We start from the raw sequence: 7,830 nt of genomic DNA, 5'->3' as shown, positions 1-7,830 counted from the left end.
TGGGTTTTTGCACGATGAGATATACTTATATCCTGTTTTGCATTGTGCATACAGTGTATCTGATTAATGTGATTTTGTGAAAATTTTTGTGTACGTGTGGGTGTGTGTGTGGATGTGGGTGTGGGTGTGTGGGTGTGTATGTGTATATATATAAATATATATCTCTTTCTATTGTATTGAGCCTTTGTCATGGGTCAGACGTTATGTAATACTTTATATACGCATGATTGATTCTTTTTAAAGTTTATAATTATGGTCTGTACCCTGATACCGGTTTGGTGTTCATGCAAGTTCTTGATGTTAAGTTTTAGTCTGTATGGTATACAGACATATCTAGACAGTTTGGTGACGTAGTCCATTTGTCTGAAAGTTTTATATGGGTGTATTGTAACAGTATAGAGCTTGTTATTGTGTTCTAAGCTGTATTCTTTTCTGTTTATTTGTATGTTGGGATATGTTCAGCTGTATTGTTAGGGATAAGTATGTAGATTTTCTAGTCAGATTATGATGTTAGGTTTTGGTTTTTTGATTAATGTGAAGGATGGGATTTAACTGATATAACTTCTTTGTATATTTTATGTTCAAGTGTATTGAACCTTTGTCAGATGTCATTTATATGTACAATTTATATATATGCAAGGTTTTGTATATATGTCAATTCAGAACCCTGTGACATGTAATTTTGTTTTTAGTTATGTTCTTGATGTAAGTTTTTGTTGTAATATCTGGCGAGCATTTAACTACAATCCGTTTGTCAGTTAATTTGATTAGGTTCCATACTGTTTCTTTATTTTTATGTTAAACTGTATTGGTTTTAAATAAAATATAAAAAAAAAAAACACACACACTTGTATAATTGGAAGAATATACACCCACAATATCTAAAATCAATAATAATAAAACAACAACCAAGAAATTCAAACTGTCAGAACATCATTGTATGACATGGATTTTACACATAAAATTAAAGAATACACTTCATGTTACCTCAACTTTAAACAACCTATGTAAATATTTAATATAAACCAAGACTAGAATTATCATTGTAACATATCAAATGGGTTCTCCCCTCACAAGGACGGGGCGAATGATAAAAAGAAACCCCTTCATGAAATACCAAACAGGTACACCCCTACCACTAACTAACTCCTAGCTTAAGATCAAACTTGTTAATGACTGAACACAAAATCCTAATCTCCCTATCTGAAACACAATTAAACATCCTTGACAGTCATATTCGTCACATTAACGTGTGCAAAGGTATTACAATCCTTCTTCTATAAAGAAGTACCGTTATAAAGGAAATACTTGGATACTAATTATATCTAAAGAAAAGCTAATCCACAAGGGCAATATGGAAAGTACTTGCAGCTACATGTTAAAACTACAAAATAAGCATCATTCTATACTAACGTACTTGACTACAGTGTTCCTTGCTTTATTTTATATTTTAAATCCCTTCTCAATGTTAATAAAAAGAATTACTACTATTCACTGGCAATATCATTTTTACACGTGTTCAGTACTACTTGACCTAAAAAGCCATAACAGCCACTTAAGCCACCTCTCCTCGATAGTGAGTGCAATAATATACCCAACCAAAATATGTAATGCAAGGCATTCCATGTATGACTATGTATCCATGGTACTGATCGCCAATATCAAATATCTCTGCAGGAACATAACCATTTCATAAATATATGCTCTCACTATCTCACCCTCACACCACCTTCCACACTGCTAGCCTAACCTTACACCCCCCCCTCACAATAAAAGAGACCCTACCCTTGCCCCCCCCCTGTTCCCTTAGAAGCTGTGCTACAGTAAAATTACGATAACCTATCGAAAAACTTGATTCCCATTTCCCCCCATATATTAACCTATTCCTACACCTTGTCCTATAAAACCGCGCTGCTAACGCTTTTATCCTCAACTGCCCTGAAATCTGCCTCATACCCCAAGAAACATGCAAATAATCTGCCATAACATACATCAAAGCCCTGCCCACGTCGCTTGCTACCCCACTAACATCCATCGACAACGATCTAAGAAAAGACCACCTCCCCCCCCCCCCCAACAGCCTAATAACCCCCGCCATCCAGACTCTCACCACTTCCAAAGATGAACAAAAATATACCACATGATATGCCGTCTCCTCCTCCCCACAGAATAAACATGTTGCCTCTCTAACCAACCCCATCTTATGCAACATATACTTAGATGCCACCACACCCATTAGAAAACGGTACACCAACTCCCTAACCCTTGCTGGTATCCTAAGCGTCCTGAACTCCCTCCATATGACCCTCCAGTTATACATGGGGTATACTGCGGCCCCCTGCAATACACCCCTTCCCCACGCCACCCCCACCACTGCGTTTACCTTCAACCTTTTTACCTGCCCCACTGCCAACATGAATCTTATTACATCTTCACACTTTCTCAAATCCCTACCACTCCACCAGTTTCTAGCATCCCTCATCACCCTATCCACCCTAACACCCCCCTCCCCCCACCCTTAGATACCTCTGCTTAATATATAATACCATTACCCTAGGCCCTAAGGCCAACAAACCTAGTCCCCCCCTTTTCACCTCCGCCATGACCACATCTTTGGACAACCAGGCCCTCCCAAACCCCCACACAAACCTCAACACCCTCCTCTATATTTCCTGTATATCCTGCACCCCCAAAGGGAACACCTCCGCTACACCCCAGACCTTACTATACACCACCGAGTTAATTACCAACGCCCTCTGCTGTAACGCCACTTCACTGGCCCTCAAACCTTTTAACTTGCCTATAACCCTACTCGTGACTGCTTCTGAGTTAATCCTCCTACATTCCTGCAATTGCTTCATATACCATATCCCACACACCCTAATTCTGTCACAAACCGTCCATCCCATTTCCTCCCCCAATCTCCCCCCAACCCATGTTCCTACTTCCATTAACCTAGACTTTGCTAAATTAACTACCATTCCTGAAACATTCCCAAAACTCCTAATGACCTCTCCCACCCTTCGTAAAGCCTCCCCACTCGTAACTAACACAGTTGTATCATCCACATAACCTACTATGCCCCCCATACTTCCCCCCCCCACCTCCCGCAATTCGTCGTCCACAGCCTCAAAGAAAGGATGTTGCACGCATGCAAAGAGCAACTGTGACAGCGGGCAACCCTGCCTTAATCCCTGTTCCATCATCACCGCCCCCCCCAGCTTACCATTAACCTGCACCCTCATGACAGCCCCCTCATACAGAATGCGCACCCACCTCACGACCCCCCCTCCAAAACCCAATTTCTCCAAACAGCCCCACAAAAAGTCCCTCTTCACACAGTCATATGCCTGAGCCCAATCCAATCCAAGGACGCCCCCTCCCTGACAGTTCTCTATAAAATCCCTTATCACACTGTGCCCATTCTTCATAGTCCGTCCCGGAATCCACTGACCCCCATGTACGCTACTCCCAATTACCTTCTTTAACCTGTTCCCCAATACCTTCGCAAAAATTTTGTAATCCGTACACATTAACGACAACGGACGATAATCTCCCAAACCCTTCTCCTCTCCTCCCTTCTTTGGCACCAAGACAACGACCCCAGTTCTCTGTGTTTGCGCCATTCTGCCCCATTTCAACATATAATTCAGAACCGCCACTAGGCACTCCCTCAGAACCTCCCAATGTGCTTTGTAAAAATCATTAGATAACCCATCTATTCCCGGTACCTTCCCCTGACTCAACCCATTCACCACTTCCCCCACCTCTTCCCCCGTAATGCCTCCCTCCAACTCCCGATCCCCCTGCCCCATACCCTGCGGAACCCTTATCCCTCTAAATGTTTCTAACCCACCCACCCCTCCCCTTCTCTTCCATTTCTCCGTAAACCAATAATCAGCATACCTACTGATAGAATCTGTGTCAGTGAGGCCCTGTCCCCTCACATAACCCTCCCCACCCTCCACAACAATATGCGCCACGGTATTCCTCAACTGTCTGTCCTTGAATTTTCTGAGAACATACCCGGTTGGCTTATCACCTTTTAGTACGTCCTCCAATCCTGCCCTGACCCTAAGTGCATCAAAACGTTCATTATGCATCTCTACTAAACGACTCCTAAGTTCCCCCATATCTCCTTCCACTCCCTCCCTACCCCCCCCCCCCGCATAACATTCATTCAACTGACCCTCTAAATAATTCTGCAATCCAAACCTCCAGCGTGCCCGTTCCCTGCCCCTCTTCCTAAAAAATTCTACAATTTTCACCTTTGCCTGCAACTCCCACCAATCTAGCAAATCCACCTCCTCATCCCTAGCCTCCCAAAAGCCTTTCCACCATGACTGAAAAGACCGACCTTGATCCTCCTCCTGTAAAAGCCTCACATTTAATTTCCAATAGCTCTGATATATTCTCGGAATACCATCCACCCTAAGGTCAGCCAACACTGCTCTGTGGTCTGATAAACCCACGTCTACTGTTCTAACTCTCTCCACTCCTATCCCCTGCCTCACATAAATCCTATCCAACCTTGCCTCATAACTCCCCTGTACATAGGTATGCTCAACCTGATACCCCCCCCCTGCCAACCACATCTACCACCCCGACATCGCACAAAGCATCCCTTAAGACACCCAACACGCACCCCGCCCCCCTAGGTACTACGTCTACATGCCTAATCACACAATTCCAATCACCTCCAATTATCGCTATGGCAGGTAAACCCCTGAGATAATATAACAAAACGTCACGAACAAAATCTGATTTTATCCTTACATTACCAATCGCAGGCAAATAAACTCCCACAAAACATACCCTACTCTGCCCCCACCACCCATCCACCCGAACAACCCTCCCCCCACCCCCCTCCTCCCACCCCATGACTCGCAATGGACTGGTCTCCTTTACTAAAACAGCCACTCCGCCCTTTAAAAGCGTTGCCATGCTTACAAACAACTTATATCCTCTCAATCTCAACTCACTACCTGACTTATAGTTATGCTCCTGTAGGAAACAAACATCAACGTCGTACCTTTTGAGGAACCACTCCAACCAGACCCGTTTTACCTCAGTTTTTAGGCCATTAGCATTTATCGTTACACACCTGAATGGTCAGGGAGAGGCGGCTTACCTCTGTGCCGCTGTGGCTTGCTCACACTTCCCTTCAAGCTGCTCACACTTTCCTTATTACTCTTTTTAATAGGACCCCCTACCCCCCCTTGTCTCTCCCCCGATTTTCCCTGTACTCCCCCCCCTGTAGGGGATTTGCGGACCACCTCTGCCCATGCCTTCTTACCTGGTCTTTGCCCAGGTGTTAAAACATCATCTAATTCAGTCAACCCCACTGGCCTCTTCCTAGAGCTGCCTACCAAAGCCACCTCTTCCTCAGGTACATCCTCCCTGTGTACCTCTGCCACTACAAGTATATCCTTTCCAGTATTCCCTGCTACTTCCGACTTCTCACCCAGCCCTTGCAATTGCTGCGTTTCACTGATCCGTCCATCCATGTCCTCTCCTACCACGGCCTCCTCCAAGAATTCCTGGAGCACTGACTCCAAGGACACCTCCTGTGTCGACTCCCCCACTTCCTCCACCACCACAGGCGTTGGAGTAGGAACTCCCTCCTCCACCGGGAGTGTGACACACGTCCCCATCTGTTCACCCTCCTTCTCCACCTCCTCACTCCATAGAGGAGTCCCAGTCTTCGCCGCCGCCACCACACTCGTTTGCTGGACGTCCTCCACCGGGGCTGACACCCCCGGGGCAACTCTACGTGCACATTGCGCCGCTATATGATCATAAGAGCCGCAAAGACGACACGTTCTCCTTTGCCCCACATACGACACATATACCTGATTTCTGGTGCCTGTCAACATGACATACGAAGGTATAGGCGTCTTGAGGGTCATCTTGATGTTGTATGACCCTTCCGGGAGGCCCTCATATGGTCCATCCCTCCATACCCCACCTCTGGCTTCATGAATGACTCCATACTTGCTAAAAACTTCCATTATACCAAACTTAGTTGCCTCAAAGGGTACATTCCTCACTCGTACCCACGTATAGTAAGTAGACACGTCATGCAAGCACACATCCATCGTCGAGTTGAGGCACATTCGGCGTTCCTGGTACTCCTCCACCACACTGCTGTAGTAGCTAGTCCTCAGGAACTTCACAAATACTCGTTTCACCCCATTAAGGGCCACACCATACAGTTCTTCGTTAGGGATACCATATAAATCCCTAATAATTGCAGGAAGAACGACGTTCATCGTAGCAGGGTTCAGAGAACCCCTCAACAGCTCAATGCAGACTGTGTTAATCCTCCTGCCGGTGTACTCCGCCATGTCTGAACAGTGAAAACTGCGCAGAAACCAGGATTAGTGGGAGCTACTGCGCAGTGCGTCCGCACGGCCCAACAGCGATGCGGACAATGATGACAGATTATGATGTTAGGTTTTGGTTTTTTGATTAATGTGAAGGATGGGATTTAACTGATATAACTTCTTTGTATATTTTATGTTCAAGTGTATTGAACCTTTGTCAGATGTCATTTATATGTACAATTTATATATATGCAAGGTTTTGTATATATGTCAATTCAGAACCCTGTGACATGTAATTTTGTTTTTAGTTATGTTCTTGATGTAAGTTTTTGTTGTAATATCTGAAAGAGGTTCAATGTATGGAACACTGCTTCATATTATAATTAGGTTAGTTGGAATTTTTTTTCTCCCCAGGGGAGTGGACCAATCCCGGAAGTACTGCAATACCGGGCCGATCCGCGGCAAAGGTGGAGCAAGCCCCTAGCACTTCGCCATGATCCAAAAATCAGTTTAATATCGAAGATCCCACATGGGGATCGTATCAGATATTAAGCTGATAAGAACAGATTTTATTTTCGAAAAATGCTACAATGGGTTTTACATGTTCATAATAATAACTAATTTGATACAATGCAAAGCAACACTCAGTTGTGGTGTCTGCACTATTCTATTCTACTGTAATATGGCCTAAACATCAAGTTACAAGCTTCTTGATGTTACAAATTTACAATGTTGTTAATACTGCCTAGCACCTGTTATATGTTCAGTGTATATCATCCTTGACCATTTTATGACGTCGCTCACACACAGCCTCCGGAAGAGTTTTTGATACTTTCGTGAGGCCAGACGTTTCATCAGTCTGTCGTTCGCCGGGTCGTAGCTCCCTAGTGAACCGACAATGAAGGCTTCAACTGTTACCCGGTGGTAATTCTGCCTTAATTCTGCTGCAAGTTCGGCATACTTTTCTTCCTTCCGCAATCTTGCTTCGGTGAATGCCTCTAGTCCATTCTCGAAGGGGCATGTAACATCAATCATCAGTGCATCCCCATCCTTCGTGATGATTAGGTCTGGTCGTCCTGTGTCTTGTGCGCCTGCAACACGCTGATTCTCGGAGATGAGTCTCCACCCTCGTCCCTGGGCGGCCTTCTTGATCCTCGCCACCAATGCATTGTGTCGCTGGGTCATGGTGGCAGAGTGTCTCCAACAGTGGTTAAGGACGTGTGGTAGTGTCTAGTTGTGTAGGGCATCTTCGGCATCGTCGGTCACCGCCCCTGTCATAGCGACGTGCGCCATTCAGTGGTAGCATGTTCAGTCTTGCTCGGTGTATGAATCTCCAGTCGGCGAAGGTTGTGTATGTTCCCTCCCTCATGAAGTGCGACGATGCTCGTTCCCGTGCCACTACCTGCATCACTTTCCCTTGGTCTGGTTTTGCTTGCAGAGTGATATCCCTGGAGCTTCGGTGGTGGTTCGTGATGGTGCGGGCGACTATCCACCTGTGTCTTTG

At 45.2% G+C, this 7,830-nt stretch overlaps 1 non-coding gene across 1 annotated transcript; it reads right to left on the bottom strand.

The window, feature by feature from the left end:
* Positions 1–6,739: 6,739 nt before the first annotated feature.
* On the bottom strand, positions 6,740–6,923 carry LOC128705396 (U2 spliceosomal RNA). Its single transcript, XR_008409702.1, has one exon. It is a non-coding gene; the product is annotated as a U2 spliceosomal RNA (small nuclear RNA).
* Between the last annotated feature and the right edge of the window lie 907 nt (positions 6,924–7,830).

This window comes from Cherax quadricarinatus, unplaced genomic scaffold, assembly GCF_038502225.1.
Source record: "Cherax quadricarinatus isolate ZL_2023a unplaced genomic scaffold, ASM3850222v1 Contig179, whole genome shotgun sequence".
NCBI lineage: Eukaryota > Metazoa > Arthropoda > Malacostraca > Decapoda > Parastacidae > Cherax > Cherax quadricarinatus.
Note: the sequence above shows the minus strand (reverse complement) of the source record. Positions and strands in the feature narration are given on the sequence as shown.